The 16564-nt window shown below is 36.7% G+C and overlaps 1 protein-coding gene and 1 long non-coding RNA gene across 3 annotated transcripts in view; one reads left to right on the top strand and one right to left on the bottom strand.

Annotated features, from left to right (window-relative positions):
* KCND2 (potassium voltage-gated channel subfamily D member 2) overlaps nucleotides 1-16564 on the top strand; it is a 273250-nt gene that overhangs the window by 36519 nt on the left and 220167 nt on the right. The window lies entirely within an intron of this gene.
* LOC148125522 (uncharacterized) lies at nucleotides 1502-15763 on the bottom strand. Its single transcript, XR_015743747.1, has 3 exons — nucleotides 15704-15763; nucleotides 4731-4813; nucleotides 1502-3471 (listed from the first exon to the last, which is right to left on the bottom strand). It is a non-coding gene; the product is annotated as an uncharacterized LOC148125522 (long non-coding RNA).

Consider the following 16564-nt stretch of genomic DNA (forward strand, 5'->3'; position numbering starts at 1 on the left):
TAATGCAACAACTATCAAAGGAAGCGAGCTATCCTTGTGCATCCTCTTCTAAATTAAAAAGACTCTGCAAACTCAAGGCCTGGAGGGGAATTAAAAAACAACAACACTTGATAGCAGCAATACTTGATTGCACCAAACTTGATTGCGGGAAATACGACTTCAGCAACAGGGTAGTCAGTGTCTGCCTGACTCTGTGGTTTCTTCCCCAAACCCCAAAATCTTCAACATTAGACTGTCTACTATTGACCTCACCCCTTTCCTAAGAGGTCTGTAGGGGGCGTGCATAAGCGTCCCTGTCCTATTGTTTCTCTTTATCTAATCATTGTTTGACAAAATAAATAAATAAAATAAAATAAAAATATGAACCTCCAGGGAAATGGTCATCCTATGTGTGACAGAGAGAGGGAGGGAGGGAGAGAGAGAGAGAGAGAGAAGGTGTAGGTGGAACACAGCAACAGCTAAATGGCATTGCTTAATTGATGGGGCCAAAAGAATGTCACTATGCTGGAATATAAGGGAGTTAAAAACTTCCTCCTTAGATCAGTAGTTTCATAAGCTTGCTTAGTTTTAATGAATTATGGTATAAAAGTTATCCTCCACTGTAAGATGATTAAACTTTTATCATGAAAATTCACTCCAAGTTCTTTGCACCCGACCTCAGTGAATATTGACATGCTTTGTTATCTTGTAATTATCCTGCAGATTTGATCCTATTCCACTGAAAACCAGAAAATTACAAATCCTTGTGTTTTCCCCGCAAATTAATTAGTGGCACATCAAAGCTTTATTTTAATAAAACTTTTCAGTTCAGGACAGTTAGATTAGATTAGATCAGTCCCAGAACAAATTATAGTGGATTAGGCTCTTCTGATGCTTTAGTTTCAGTCCTCAGATTAAAAAGCTAAACTTATTGATCTTTAACTTTTAATAGATTTAATAACAAAGTTCATTTAGTAAAATATTAATAACTAATTATATATAAAGTGGTTTCCAAAGCAGTGGCAGCCAACATATCAAGCACTTTTTCTAAAACTATCAAATGGACTAACACTTTCAGTTGCTCTTTCCCTGATAAAACAACATGACATGGTAAACAAAATAGGCCAAGAAACTATAAAATCAAATCTTGAGAATCAAGTACCAGGTATAATACCAAGTTTTATACAAAAATTACTATAAATGCCAACCACACCTAACCTTCTAGAAAAAGTACATGTCAAAATTAGGGCAATACATTGAAAGAAAGCAGTGATGGGATGCAAATTGGAAGATTTTACTATTTGGACAGGGAAATAGATGCTTCCTGTGCCAAACCATTTGAGATAATAAACATAATCACAAAGACTTTGAACTTTCCCAGGAAGAATACATTGGCAGCTAATGGTATTCCCAGTCATGCTATTTTGCCCTGGCTGCATATTACCTTCAAAGGCAACCATTCAGAAAACATTTATTTATTCATTTATTGGCACATTCACATCACTTTTCAATAAACGCAAGACATAAAAATCCAAAATATGAAATCTAAAATCTAAAATATGATAAACATGTATCTAGATTACAGATATAATTTTTGCTACATTTGCTACAGCCAGAAAGTCAGCAAAGTCTTTACATAGGCTCTATTTTGGCCCTCTGACACTATATGTTGGACAGGTTTTTTTTTTTTGACCCCATAGTCACAATTCAATGATGGCCTTTTTTGCACTAGAGTAATGTAAACCAAACAGTTTGAAAGGATGTACTACTGATTAGCATTTTGAAGCTATATACTGTATTTGAAACTTGGCGGGAAAAGTTGTTTCTCTAGTTCTTGAACTTGAACACAGTTTCAGTCTTTTGAACTTCATCTAGCCCAGTGGTCCCAAACCACCGGGCCCCAGACCAGTACCAGTCCGTGGATCATTTTGTACCGGGCCGCCTATTTGTTTGGGCGCCGCCATCTTTGCTTCTGGGTGAGCTTGTCAGTCGTTGCTTGGAAAGTGGCGTTTGGGTGCTGAAGGAATCTTCACGCCTTAGTTTTGTCAAAGGGGGGGGGGCACTTCAAACAAAGAGCCATCCCGATGGTGGTGGAGTCTCACGTTACTCAGGAGGAGATTAAGAAAGAGCCCGAAAAGCCCATCGACTGTGAGAAGGTATAAAGGAGGAGTTGAAGGTGGCGGGGAGAAGCGGGGGACAGCTGGCTGGCTGGTCGCTCGGCTAGCCTTGCCTTGGTCATGCGTGCTGATGCCCGTACCGGTCCGTGGATCATTTTGTATCGGGCCATGGTACAAAAAAGGTTGGGGGCCACTGTTCTAGCCAACAAGAGTCTCCAGGCCCCACAGAAACACTACCTTGCAGCCAGCTAAGCAGAGGGAGAAGGAAATGCAGAAGATCTAGGCTTATTCACAATGTTAAATCATGACTCATTGTGACTTCTGAATGCAATTGTTATGTAGCAAGCTTCATTACAATCAGTAGACCAGAGCTAAGAAGAAGCAATATATACAACAAAGGATAGTGCTGTAAGAATCAATAATATAGTACATAAATACAATACAGCCGTGTTTCCAAATAACCAGATTACCCCCTGTCCTATGAAACAGTCTTTCTATCACCAAAAACCTTCCTTGTGCTAATAGGCACCAACTTAGCTGTTAACCGAGTTACTGTTGGAATTTTTTCTTCTAACACACTGAGTGGATTTCACACTGGCAATGCAGTCCATATGGGTGTAATCATAGGACATGCAGAGCTTTTAATGGGTAATTTGATTTACCCCATTGAAAAAGATTAATGAATCAATTTGGACACTGCTTTCAAGCAATAAATTGAATTGGTAGCACTGAAGTACTTTGGGGAAAAAAAAACATTTCAGATATTTGATGGTGTTCTCTGCTGCTTCTGAAATTCTTTCAGACAATATAACAATGTAATTTAGATTTCAAGTTAGATGAGAGAAACTTAAATGTAGAGGAAAGTGAAGTAGCGTGAAGTGGTGTGATGGGTTTTCTGACATTACATGAAGGGAGTCGGTGAGTTATACCAATAAGGCTTCATTACCACTGCTTGTCAGATAATTTAGGAAAACAAGGCTAATATTAGGGAAATATGGCTAATATTGCTTTGGGCTTCATTCATTTTTTTCAGCTCTTAATTTTTTCCCCAATGTGGCCAGTAATAACCTTTGACTTTCTTCTCACTTATCCCAATGAAATGTTATACTTACCTTGATCCTGCCAACACAACACTATGCCTCTTTGTTCTGCTGATTCTCATAACTCATTAACTGACTCAGAATATTCCCAGTAAGCCACAACTCTCACACAATTAATTCTTGCCTTTCCTGGAAGGCCTGTGTTTTTTATTCTTCTGAATCCTGACCTCTTGCCAATATATTCTGCCCAGTGTGAGAGCCCACACATAATAATGTGTAGTTTCTTCCTGGGAGGAACAAAGCTTGCCAATCAGCTGTCTCAAACTTTCTCACACCTAAAAAAACAAAAACAAAAAGGGAAGTAAGTTTTGTCCAAATAAAGGCAATTCGGTGATCAACGATGTGAATGCTGCAAGCATATGAATAATAAACACTTTACGTAAATGCCAAAATGCCAGCATAATCCTAAATTCTTTGTTTAATTAATACAACTCAGTATTATGTGATCTGATAAAGGAAAAAATAGGATAGCACAAGATAACTGTCTTTGGGAAAATTAGACTAGAGAGATACACTCTTAGTCACAGGTACAAAGTTCTTACACGTATTATTTTGTTTCCAATACAGATGAGTACACTGAGGTCACCTTAACACTGTAGAATTTAATAATCTATTATTGCTTGCACCATTTTAATGCAAAATAACTGAAAAAGAGCAATTTGAATAACTGAAGCTTTCTGAGAAGCAAAACATGGATGAACATGAAAATGATACAATAAAATACTCATGTGCAGAAAATACTTAACCTGCTTTATGATTTGATCACCCAGTAACCATCTACATAAACTTCTTTGATTTAGCAAGGATCCCTAAGGAATTTCCTTTTGTTACAAGGGTATAGCAAAAGATGAAACCCACATCAATGAGACATGACAACATCATATACATACTCTCACCCAATTTTCAACAATAATCATCAGACCCATTTCAGATGCTTCAGGAAATAGTAACTAGAAAATATCATTGCCTAATGCTGCTAGAAAGTGGGATATTTTCAATCAGCTGTGTACGCATGACATATCTCAAGGCTGTTGCTGAATGGGGCCGCAGTAAGATAAAACAGTCTTTTTCCAATAAGCAAGTTCTCCAATTTCTGCCATAATTTAATAGAATTGAAAGCTGAAGGCTGCATAAAATGTATTCACGAAGACCCTTGTGTATTTTTCAGTGAGATGAGAGAATGCCAGAAAATGGTGTGAGGTCAAGCAGTTTTCTTTAAATGTAGTTTGATAGTCAGCACTTCCATCTTTAGTTTCTGAAAAAGAATTCATTATAAAGCTTTCTCGTGATGGACAGAAGAATAATAGCTCTATTGTTTCCTGGGTCACTGACTCTTATCTTTTTTTTTAAAAAAAAAAGGAACCACAATTATTTTGTTTTAACTGGAAGGAGTCATATCCAAGTTATCTACTATAGTGAACAGAGTAGAACAGAATAATGAAGTTCATCAGTGTTAATTGAATTTGATAACCCATGGAATGTATTCCAAGGAATTTTTCTGGGTTTAAATTCATGCATTATGGAAAATATTTACCGTATGGTGACATGCTTCTAAGGCAGGACCGTCAAAGTGGTGGCCCATGGGCTGATGCATCACGCACAAGCCACCCCAGCTCCCTAAAGGCAAAAAAAACAACAACACATACACAGGTGGGCTGCTGGGGGTTAGCAGGGGTTTGGGAGAGGCCCTAGCTAAGATTCTTGGCAGTTTGGAGAACCTTCAAATCCCACACCTGGCTGGCCCCACTCACCCCACTTCACCCCTCCCAGGAGTCCTCACATGGCCCATTTTGGATGCAGATAAGTGCAGGGTGCATGCAGAGGCTCGGGGAGGGTGGAAAATGGGACCCCTGGAAATTTGGAAAGGCCGAAAATGGGCCTGATTCTAGCTTCCAGAGAGCCTCCAGAGCCGGGGGAGGCTGTTTTCACTGTCCCAGAGGCACGAGGAAAGCCCACAGAGCCCGGGAAGGGAAAAAACACATACACACCCCATTGTGGTGCAGGAGGCCAACTAGGTTACACCCAACATGGTCATCCACCAGCAACTGGGCAGAGAACTCGTTGCTAACATTTTTGAAACCCACCCCTGGTCACGTGATATCACGTGACACGATTGAGTTTGATATCCATGTTCTGAGGTAAAAGAATTGTGATTGTGGCATTTATGAAAAGTCCAAAGGTAAGCAGGGATCCATCCGAATTCGTAAGTATTTTTGAAAATTCTTCCACCCCGTTATTATGATTTCCTCCTGACGCTAAGTCAGCAGGAAAGTATATCAGTATAAACTCCACTAACCATATAAGCTGCCTTTCCTGAAACTCAGCAATGAGGTCAAGCAGTGTAATTGCCCTCACACAGTTAAATGTGAGGTACAAGTAATCTTTGATTAGCTGTCACAGTTGGGACCATTGACTCCACTGCTAAGCACTTGCTAAGGATTAAAATCATGTAATCGCAATGGACTTACGACTTCTATTAAGTCATTAAGTGAGACATTAAGCAATGTTATGTCAACTTATGACTTTACTTCCACATTGTCCATTAACTGTGCTGGCCATAAACCAATTGGAAAGCACAAATGGTGATCATGTGACCACAGGGTACTGCGATGGTCGTAAATGTTGAGAAACACACAAATGGCAATCATACAACTGCAAGATGCTGTGACAGTCATAAATGCAGGTATTGGTCACAAATCCCATAAGATTGTCAACCTATCCAGTCACATACTGAGTAGTGAGAAAAGTCCATTCTCACCTACGACTTATCCTCTTGCTCCATTAAACTCACACAAAATATTCAATTCTGCAAGAAACTTCAAACATGTTTTACTGTTTGAGACTTAAGCAGTTGAAACTGGATTTATAAATAAGTCACCAGACCTTAAATGCTTTCAACAAATAATGCATGGATGAATGCAAAACTTATTTTGATTATTACTTTCTACTGTAATGAGTTTTCCAAATAATTCAAGCCACAATCATCAATTTTAAAAAGAAAGCTTTTTCTTGCAACCTTTTCTTAGCAGTGCAACACGGGATGTATCCAAGGCTGCAAGACCAGCAACAGCAACATACAAATGACAAAGAAGAGCCTATTTTGAATAAGATAAATTGTGTCATGATAGTACAGAAACAGTTATCCAATGCTATGTTCTACCAATTCCTATCCTCAGATCCCATAGAACATTTCAGAAAATACTACACTATCTAATGAGAACTTTCTAAGGGCATTCAAGATGTTATCTATTTGGAGTCATCCCAGATAGACATCTACGTATTTTTCCCAGATATACAACCAGTGAAACCAAGCCATTCTGTTGTCTAAAGCTTTGGAACCATCAAAGCTAGAATATCAAGTTTAATGGACACCATACTCGGCCCATATGCCATCAGCACTCGTAGCTGCATAAGAGACATTATAGAATTCATGACTGAAATACATTAGAAATCTTCCCATTGTCATCATTTCAGCTACCATGGATACTAAGTTACCACTACCACACCAACATCCATCACAAACATGACTTTCAAGTCATCAGGAACATAATGATATCAGCACAACACACCTTACCATTTCAATATTGGACTTGCTACTCATCCATAACTATTTTATCTTTGGCAACAAGATATATCTATAAATCAGTAGCATAGTGATTAAGATGCTTGGCTTTTCCATTTGCCAACATCTACATGGTGATCTAAATGCTTTCTCAGTAATTATCCTGTAAAACACTAACTTTACTTAAGATTTATTGATAATATTTTTATTATCTGTATTCATAGCAAAGAATTCTCATCAAATTCCAAGAAGACCTCAAAAACGTCCACCCCACCATCAGACTTGCTTCAAACTACCTATAAAACAAGTCCACTTTCTTGATGTACTAGCAAAACTATACTAGGGACACATGAATACCACAGAAAAAAACACTAGGTGGTTTACAACATGTTGCAGGCTTCCACTCATGACACAGCGTCAAATCTATTATCTAAAGACAGATGTTATGCTACAACTGAATTTATTCTAGCCCCTTGCCAGAAATGGTCAACTAATGGAATTAAAGTAGGCATTTAAGAGATTAAACTGTCCACCCAATGGGAAGAGTATACATATCAATAGATCCACATTAATTTTCAGAGACTCCTGTTAAAAGATAGAATATAAAAACAGAACAACAGAACACTACTGTTGAAACTGAATCCGCTCAGTCATATTATTATTAAGCTATAACCCATACCGGACAATGTCTGCATTTTCTCAAGGCATACAAATAAATACCAAATTTAAGCATATTCTCACAAAGAACTAGAAACAACTAAACAGTGGTGCTATTATGAGAAGCAGACCATACTCCAGATGTCTACTTTGTGCACTTGTTAATATCAACAGCACTATCCTGTTACCAACAATTTCACATAAAAATTAGAGATGCCTTCATGTGATATTACTTTAACATGACATATGGCATTATCTGCAAACAGTGGTTCTGTATAAGAGAAACAAACCAGACAATTAATGGACACAAGTTCAAAACAAGGACAAATAATAACAGAGTAGTTTAACTGATGATGCTCCATTACAGATCTCAAAGTTGTTTTGGCACAAAGAAACTTCACCACCACATCTGAATTTGAAACTGATGATCTTACATATATCAACATGAATCCAGTTTACTCCAGCTTACTTCTTACTCCATATAATTTTTGAACTATCAAACATTCTTGTATTATCCTATATCTCTTATATCTCTCCTTTATAGAGATGGTTTATTGTTAAGAGCTGTGTTGTTTGTTATTAAGAGCTGCGATGTTTATTATTAAGATGAGTTGTGGTGTTTATTATTAAGAGTTGTGGTGGCACAGTGGTTAGAATGCAGTACTTCCGGCTAATTCTGCCAACTGCCAAGAGTTCTATTCTCACGGCTCAAGGTTGACTCAGCATTCCATCTTTCCATCTTTCCAAGATCTGTAAAATGAGGACTCGGATTGTTGGGGTAATATGCGGATTTCATAAACTGCTTAGAGAGGGCTGTAAAGCACTATGAAGTGGAATATATGTCTAAATGCTGTTGCTATTTCCACACTGTAATTGGTTAGAAATCCCAAAGGGCCTAATTCTTATTTTGCAACCATTATTTATAACATTTACATTTGTAAAAATCTTTTTAAGAGACCATTGGATCAGAACTTTTCCTGTTGCAAATTTAATCCTATAATCATATTAATATTCAATTCACAAATTTTGCACTCAATGTTACAGATACAAAAGTACATGATTATCATTGAGCTATGTTAATTTTCACCTCATAGGACTGGTGAGGTAGTGTATCATCTTCTACCATAACCAACTGAGCACAAAAATATAGCAATTGCATTTGTGGCTGCCCTAAGTTGGGCCTGGTGTTTTCTTAGAGACTCCTGAACAATGACCTTAAATATCAGCAAGATCATACTATTCTTGTTATTATTGTTCTGCAAAAGCTGCTGGTGACAGGATTCACTTCTTAAATTACCAGGGAGGACAATGGTCCTTCTTTAATAAGAAGGCTTTATATTCAGAGTATCTTTAGCTCATTTTATTCATATTTTGTCATCTTTTTCTTTTAGTAATTATTTGTTAGTTACTAAATGTCAGAGAAGGTCTTCAAAATTTATGCACAAATTCCTCTATACTGTGCTGTACAACTCCAACCTATAACTTAGCTGTCAGAGGTAGCGCTATTATGGCTGAGAAAATAAAGTTTTTTACTTGTTCCTTCTCTCAACCCCCTTCTCTTTTTTATGTTAAAGAGGGAACTTGCTCCAGGCAGTCTCCATCAACATATTTAATTATAATAATTTTAATAATGAATGAAACCTACCAAGCATGACCATGAAAAAAACCTCAGTGAATTAAAATGATTCAGATATAAGCTAGTTTCACTGCTGAAAATGTTAAGCCTCATATTTTGGGTCATTATTACTCAGCAATGTCTTGAACTGAATTCATTAATCACTTAACATGATTAATCAATTCATTCAGTTTTATTAAAGATAATTGTTTTAATTGGATTTTAATTATTGCTATCTCTTGTGAAACACTATTCCCTAATGATGGTGTAGTAGGCTATTCACCAAAAGCTCTCCTGTTACTTCATTAGCTCCCCAAACTGTTCTTATGCCTGCTATGCAATGCATCTGAGGGCTGATTTTTAAAAGGCTAGTGGTTCCTGAAGAAAAGTTGAAGCCCCATGTCTATGTATACACAACAAATGTATGTACAACAAAGAATACCAATTCAGAAAGCTCCAACTGCCCAAGGAGCTGCTGATGCAGTTCTACAGAGGAATTATTGAGTCTGTCATCTGTACTTCTATAACTGTCTAGTTTGGTTCTGCAACCTAACAAGGCAGACATAGACTTCAGAAAGTAATTAGGACTGCAGAAAAAACAATTACTACCAATCTGCCTTCAATCGAGGACCTGTATACTGCACGAGTCAAAAAGAGGGCTGTGAAAATTTTCACATCCCGAACATAAACTGTTTCAACTCCTACTCTCAAAACGATGATATAGAGCACTGCACATCAGAACAACTAGACACAAGGACAGTTTTTTTCCCAAATGCCATTGCTCTGCTAAACAAATAATTTCCTCAACACTTTCCAACTATTTACAAAATCTGCATTACTGTTACTATTAATCTTCTCATCACTCCTTATCGCCTTGTGACTGTATGACTGTAACTTTGTCGCTTGTATCCTTAAGATTTATATTGATCGTTTCCTAGTGTGATTTGATTGCTTATTGTACCCTATAACTATTAGTAAGTGTTGTAACTGATGATTCTTGACTCTTGATGAATGTATCTTTTCTTTTATGTACACTGAAAGCATTTGCACCAAACAAATTCCTTGTGTGTCCAATCACACTTGGCCAATAAATAATTCTATTCTATTCTATTCTATTCTATTCTATTCTATTCTATTCTATTCTATATGCATGTGTGGATGTGAGATGGATGAATGGATGGATAGATATAGATATGTCAGTATGCATGGCAAAGCTTCAATTACACTCCCAGAATATCTTTCTTGCCTTTTTTTTTACTCTTCCCAATAGATGCTGCTACTGCTACACAGGAGTCAACCAGTCTCTTTCTGATTGAAATGTCAATTAGCTATAACATTATGAATGAAGCAAATATACATGTCACTGTCCCAAGATAATGTGACAAGATCCAATCCATTGGTCACTGCGACCAAAGATTTACTCTGGTAGGGTAAACCTCTGGTCTCGGTGACCAATACTTCCTGTGAACAAGAATAGGAAAAGTCCGTGACCCATAGACAGTGAGTTTGGACCCTGTGGTGAAGCATGCATGGAGCTTGAAATACTTTGATGCAATCCAACAGGGATCATCTAATGCTCTTTCCAGAATTCAGACATCAGATATACTTTCTTAGAAAACACACATAGACAGTTATATTTTGATGTTACCCATGCACACATTTGTTGGATTGGCTTCCCATATTTTGACAAAGGCATATTTCCATTTGGTTGGTTGGAATCCTGTGAAGCACTCTGCTGTTCAAGTTTTTTAGTATCACAATATATGAAGCAAATAATACATTAATCCCATTAAAATAATTAAGGTGCTGGCAGAGCATTTTGAAAATTAGGCTTTTAGTCCTTTGCCAGTTACAATTTTCATCTTGGCATCTTTGTGAATTTCTGCAACGTCTTTTTATATGGAATTTGCTGTAGGATCGAGTTTCTGACATATAAAAACTATAATTAGAAGACATCAATTAGTGGAAGTGTATGACTTATTCTGTACACCACGAATCATTTAATAATGAGAAAATAGTGATGATAGTATAATAAATCATTTCTCAGATATAATTGTTTGTTTGTGTGGAATAAATTGCATGCCCTGGAAAATTGTGTTCAACCTATGTGAAACTGGGTTGCTTTCTGTTCAATAATTCTGCTGATTCATTCATTTATGGCAAACCATGTGCTAGAGCAGGTATATTTTTGCCATCTATTTTTTGTAGTTTCAGTATCTACCTACCATCCACATATAAGATGTAGTGACAAAGGATTTGCTTGTGTGTCTTTCTTTCCATGTTATATTACTGATGAAATTTCAACTTTTAAAAAGATTTTCTGGCTACTCTGTATATTCATTTTACTAGATTAAAGTAACTGAGATCACTACCTAAATGAGTAAACTCATAGGTAAACACACGTCTTGCCAAAATCTAGAAAAACTGAAATGTCACCTAAATATATGTATTAGACAGGCTTATTTATGTAAACCAGGGGTGTCAAACTCAAAGCCTGTGGGTTGAATCTGGCCCGCGGGGTGCTTAGATCTGGCCCGTGGTGTTGCCCTGGAACCAGTGAAGGACCAGCCTGCAGTGCCTCTGCCAGCAAAAATGGAGCTCAGAAGGGCCACACAGAAGGACCTGCTCTGGTCATCACAAGTGCCCACAACACGAGTGTTGTTGAGCTGGCCATGCCTACCTTGGCCACACCCACCCAACCCCCTAAGGTCAAACACAACCCTGATGCGGCCCTCAATGAAATCAAGTTTGACTTAAATCATTTATTAAATATTCTTTACTGTGAATTTTACTAATTATTTAATATTCAAATGAGTTCAGTTTAATGGGAATAAGGATGAGCTTGGTGCTGGAATGCACCGAAAGGAGGATTATGATGAAGTAATGGCAAACCACCTGTTAATGCAAATTAATTACTATTCACTTCAAAGATATAAAATAAAGAATAGCAAACACAAGGGCCCCAAATGCTCCCCAGATATGTATGAATAAGCTTGCTTGTCCTGAACATCAGGTTGGTTTTTAAAGTTTATATACTATTCTTTTTGGTATTCAAATATATTCTTATTAAGCTTTAACTAGCCCCAAGAGAAATTTTTGGTGCAGTTAACTATTTTTATATAATTTGTTCATTTAAATGGTTTAATGTCCCCACCCTCACCCCCTTGATGCTTATTCAATATTAAGCCATTGCCTGACTTTGATGGCTCTCAATCATCATTCCTTCATCATAGCCTGCCATCCCTTTAAGAAATATTGCCCCACCGGCACTGACCTCCAAGTGACACTGTAGAAGGAAGCATTTATCAGTTCTGCTGAAAATCAAAGGAAATTAGGGAGGTGGGGGAGAGGTATATTTACAATATCTGCAACTTTTTTTTTTGGTTAACAAATTTATTATATTGCAAAGTTATTATTTAGGCTAGAAGGAGGGGTCAAGTAGGGCATATCTTAGAGTCCTTGCACAGCCGCAAGAAACATAAGCTTGACCTCTCCTTTCTAGCTGACAGTTTCTCAACAAAATGAAGCTGTACATGGTTGAAATCATCATCACCAGAGAGGTGGAAGCTAGATAGGGATGTCAAGGTGGAATCTAGACAGGGACCTGTCAGTGGCAGCATTCAAGCACAACTTTAGATAGATACTTACATTCTTTTTATTTCATTTTCATATAGCTAGATGTGCTTTCTGATTATTGTTTTACTTTGTCATTCTTTGTGTTTAAACTGCCTAAGGTGCATTCATTTTGACTGAATACATTAAGTATAGTATCTATAATAAATATAAGATCATAGCACTTTTCAGGCAGAACAAAGTTACTCTAGGAAGATAAAAAATAGAAAAGTACGCATGTGCAAGCTAAAATACCAATAGCACTTAGGCTTATATACCACTTTATAGTGCTTTACAGCCCCCTCAAAGCGATTTACAGAGTCAGCAGATTGCACCCACAATTTGGCTCCTCATTTTACCCACCTTGGAAGGATGGAAGGCTTAGTCAACCTTGAGCCTTGAACTACCAAACCCTAGGCAACTGGCTGCAGAAGTAGCTTGCAGTCCTGCACTCTAACCAGAATGACATTCACCTCAAAAGTACTTATCATAATTGGTTTTATATTTTATATATATGGATATGTATATTGTCCAGGGCTTGTATTTGAGAAATTGACAGTATGGTGTATGCAATCATTTGTATTTCATTTTGTTACATAAGTGACTTCTTGCTATTCAATATCTCTGGCTCACACTTTTTTTCTATTTACATTTTTAAATTACTGCATATTTCATCTGTGTGCGATCATTTATTTTTCTCATTTTAGCAAACACAAACAATATGCAGACCAGAGAATCACCAAGGTATACCCAATATACATGCAAATCTGGATGAATAAAACTAAAATTTATACTGAACTTATTATTCTATCATATTGTGTGATAGTTTATGTATATGTGTTTTCTTTAACTGTAGGCATTACGTGTAGGAATAAAATGTGTTAGAATGGATTGAACATTAATAATTTAGAAAGCTGTCATTTCATGCTTGTGGTCTAATTCTTAGATGAGAAACGCATTCTAATACTGAACACAATACAGCATAGGAAATCCTGGTCAAAAGATATGTCCAAAATTCTCCGGGAGAATGGTAAGTTCTGAACAACTCAGCCCTACAAAAAAGAAGTTTATATCTTCAGGAACTACGTTCTGTATTTCATTTGTTCTCAGGAAATTCATATAAATAAAGGTTCAAGGCCAACAGAAGAAAAGGGCTAAATCCATGTCTCCAGAGGGATAATCTTTGTTGAAGTTGGTATCTGAGTGTAATTCTGAAAGTCTAGCTTTCAAACCACCATGGGCTTGATTTGCCTGAAATGTGTGACTACAGATCTGAAAAGTAAATAATGTATGTATGTATGTATGTATGTATGTATGTATATTTTTCTTAAGTTTTCACGGGTACTTACATGTATGGTATTCAGCTTTGTTCAGGTATTTTCCCACATCATTGTAGTTGTGCTTTTAAAGTTGTAGCAACGTTTTCGCGGGTACTTACATGTATGGTATTCAGCTTTGTTCGGGTATTTTCCCATGTCATTGTAGTTGTGCTTTTAAAGTTGTAGCAACGTTTCGGCAGAATCTCATCTGCCATCATCAGGCTTCTGTAACTTGGTGTCTTATTTTATCAGCTTCATCTGTATTTAATTTGGTTAGGCTGGATTCTACTGCACATATGGTGGATTCTGTGGGGATTTTTTTGGGTGCTATGGCATAATTGAATCCTTTGGTTAGGACATCTGCTTCTGTTTTGGTGAGTTCTCTGTTGGAAACGTTGTATACTAATTGTATACTACAGAAGCCTGATGATGGCAGATGAGATTCTGCCGAAACGTTGCTACAACTTTAAAAGCACAACTACAATGACGTGGGAAAATACCCAAACAAAGCTGAATGATAGATAGATAGATAGATAGATAGATAGATAGATAGATAGATAGATAGATAGATAGATAGATATGAACTGGAACCATAGGGTGGTTTTTTTAGTACATTTGTATGTACTGGTCATTGTCAATATTAGCTGCATATTAAATATAATAATAAACCTGCATATTAGCTAATAGGACCAGGATCTGTACAGTATTTGAATTACATGGATTTTTTCTTGAAGTTTTAATACTTCTGAAAATAGCTGTTCTGATTATTTTCAGTATGACAAGTCTGACACAGGTCTGCTATCGCTTCAGGTTCCCAATTTTCAGTGTTCTTTAGCATTTTTTAATTTTATGACACAATTTGAAAGTTGGTAGAATACTGTGTCACATCAGTAGAAAGCTTTAGCTGAAACTCAGATAATTGGTTTAAAAAAAAAAAAACCTGCTTTCTTCATTCTCTTTTCCTACCTTTGCTCCAAACAGCTTAAGGGGTCAATCTTTCAAGTACATGCTTCAGTGAACACAATTATTAATAATTTCCCTCCAAGAAAAAAAAATGAAGTTAAATATTAAAGAACAGATCTAACACTATTAAGCCCAGAGCTTCTGATCACAAAATTTCAGTTATTTTCCTATAAGAGATGACTGATTTGCTCAAATACTACTGGCAAAGTAAGCTATCCTGTAACTATCTTATCGCATTTTTCTTCATTTGGGTCTTATACTGCAAAAAGTAGTACATCAAGAAGTGCCATATATAGAAGTTCTCTGTGTAGAATAAACGGTTCAGAGTCAGGATAGCAATCTTTAAATTGGTAGTCTAATAATATATGCATATGTACAATGTGATCCGATTATTTCTCATTTTAAGTTAAAACTCTAGAAGTAGAAAAGGGGAATCAAACTTATTTACATGCTATTGTGGCTATGACTCAAAACCCAAGAGTATTTCCAGTGGAACAAAGAAATCTCTTTTTGCTTTAGGGTTGGGTTAACTTTTTCAGTTGCTATGGTGACTTATGTTCCATGGGAAGTTTTTCACTCCCATCAGCTGAATGAATCTGGGCCATGAAGTAGAATGCTTCTTCATCTCTATTGCATAGTATTAATTAACATTAGCCAGTATAACAAAATATAGAAATTGATTGGTTGCAGGTGCACTGTTAAAATACCCCATATGACTGTGAAAATACCCCAATATTTTCCTGAACAGTTATTGGCTGATTTGCATATTATCTCCAAACCTTCACATAAGTCAGCTGTCATCTTCTACTGTTCTTCTTGGTAGCAAGCAGTAGTGGAACACAATGGACTTGTTCACAGCTTAAGGCAAAATCTATATAATAATTCCAAATGAGGATGTGTCAACTTTCCAAGAATAATCTCATTGGAAATAATTACGCTTCATTAATACAGTTTCATGTTGTATTTCTGGGAAACATTGTAAAGAAATATTGGTGTGATAACATTTTTCCAAAATCCTCTCAGGATAATATAAAAATGCCCCCATTTTTGTATTCTATTTTTCCTATCAAATTTATTTCTTTATTCCTAGATCCAAATAACCAATATTTGTTTGCCTGAATAGTATTTCTTTGCCTTTCATGGTATTTTGTTTTCTAACTAGAATAGAATGGAACGGAATGGCTTGGAATGGACCTTGGAGGTCTTCTAGTACCTATACAATCTCAGATAAGCGACTGTCCTATCTCTTTTAAAAAATCTTCAGTGATGGAGGACCCACAACTTCTGGTAGCAAGCTGTTCCACTGTCCCCACTGTTAGGAAATTTCTCCTGAATTCCGGGTTGCTTCTCTCTTTTGATTAATTTTCAGCCATTATTTCTTGTCCTGCCCTCTGTGCTTTGGAGAACAATTTGACCCCCTTTTCTTTGTGGCAGCTTCTGAAATACTGAAATACTGCTATCATGTCACCCCTAAATCTTCTTTTCTTTAGACTAACCAGAAGCAAAATCTGCAGCCGTTCTTCATGTGGTTTAGTGCCTAGGCCTTTGATTATCTTAGTTGCTCTTCTCAGACCTTTTTCCAAAGTCTTAACGTCTTTTTTGTGGCATGGTGACCAAAATTGATTGCAGTATTCCAGATG

This window comes from Pseudonaja textilis, chromosome 5, assembly GCF_049901715.1.
Source record: "Pseudonaja textilis isolate UNSWEBS1 chromosome 5, rPseTex1.2, whole genome shotgun sequence".
Classification (NCBI taxonomy): domain Eukaryota; kingdom Metazoa; phylum Chordata; class Lepidosauria; order Squamata; family Elapidae; genus Pseudonaja; species Pseudonaja textilis.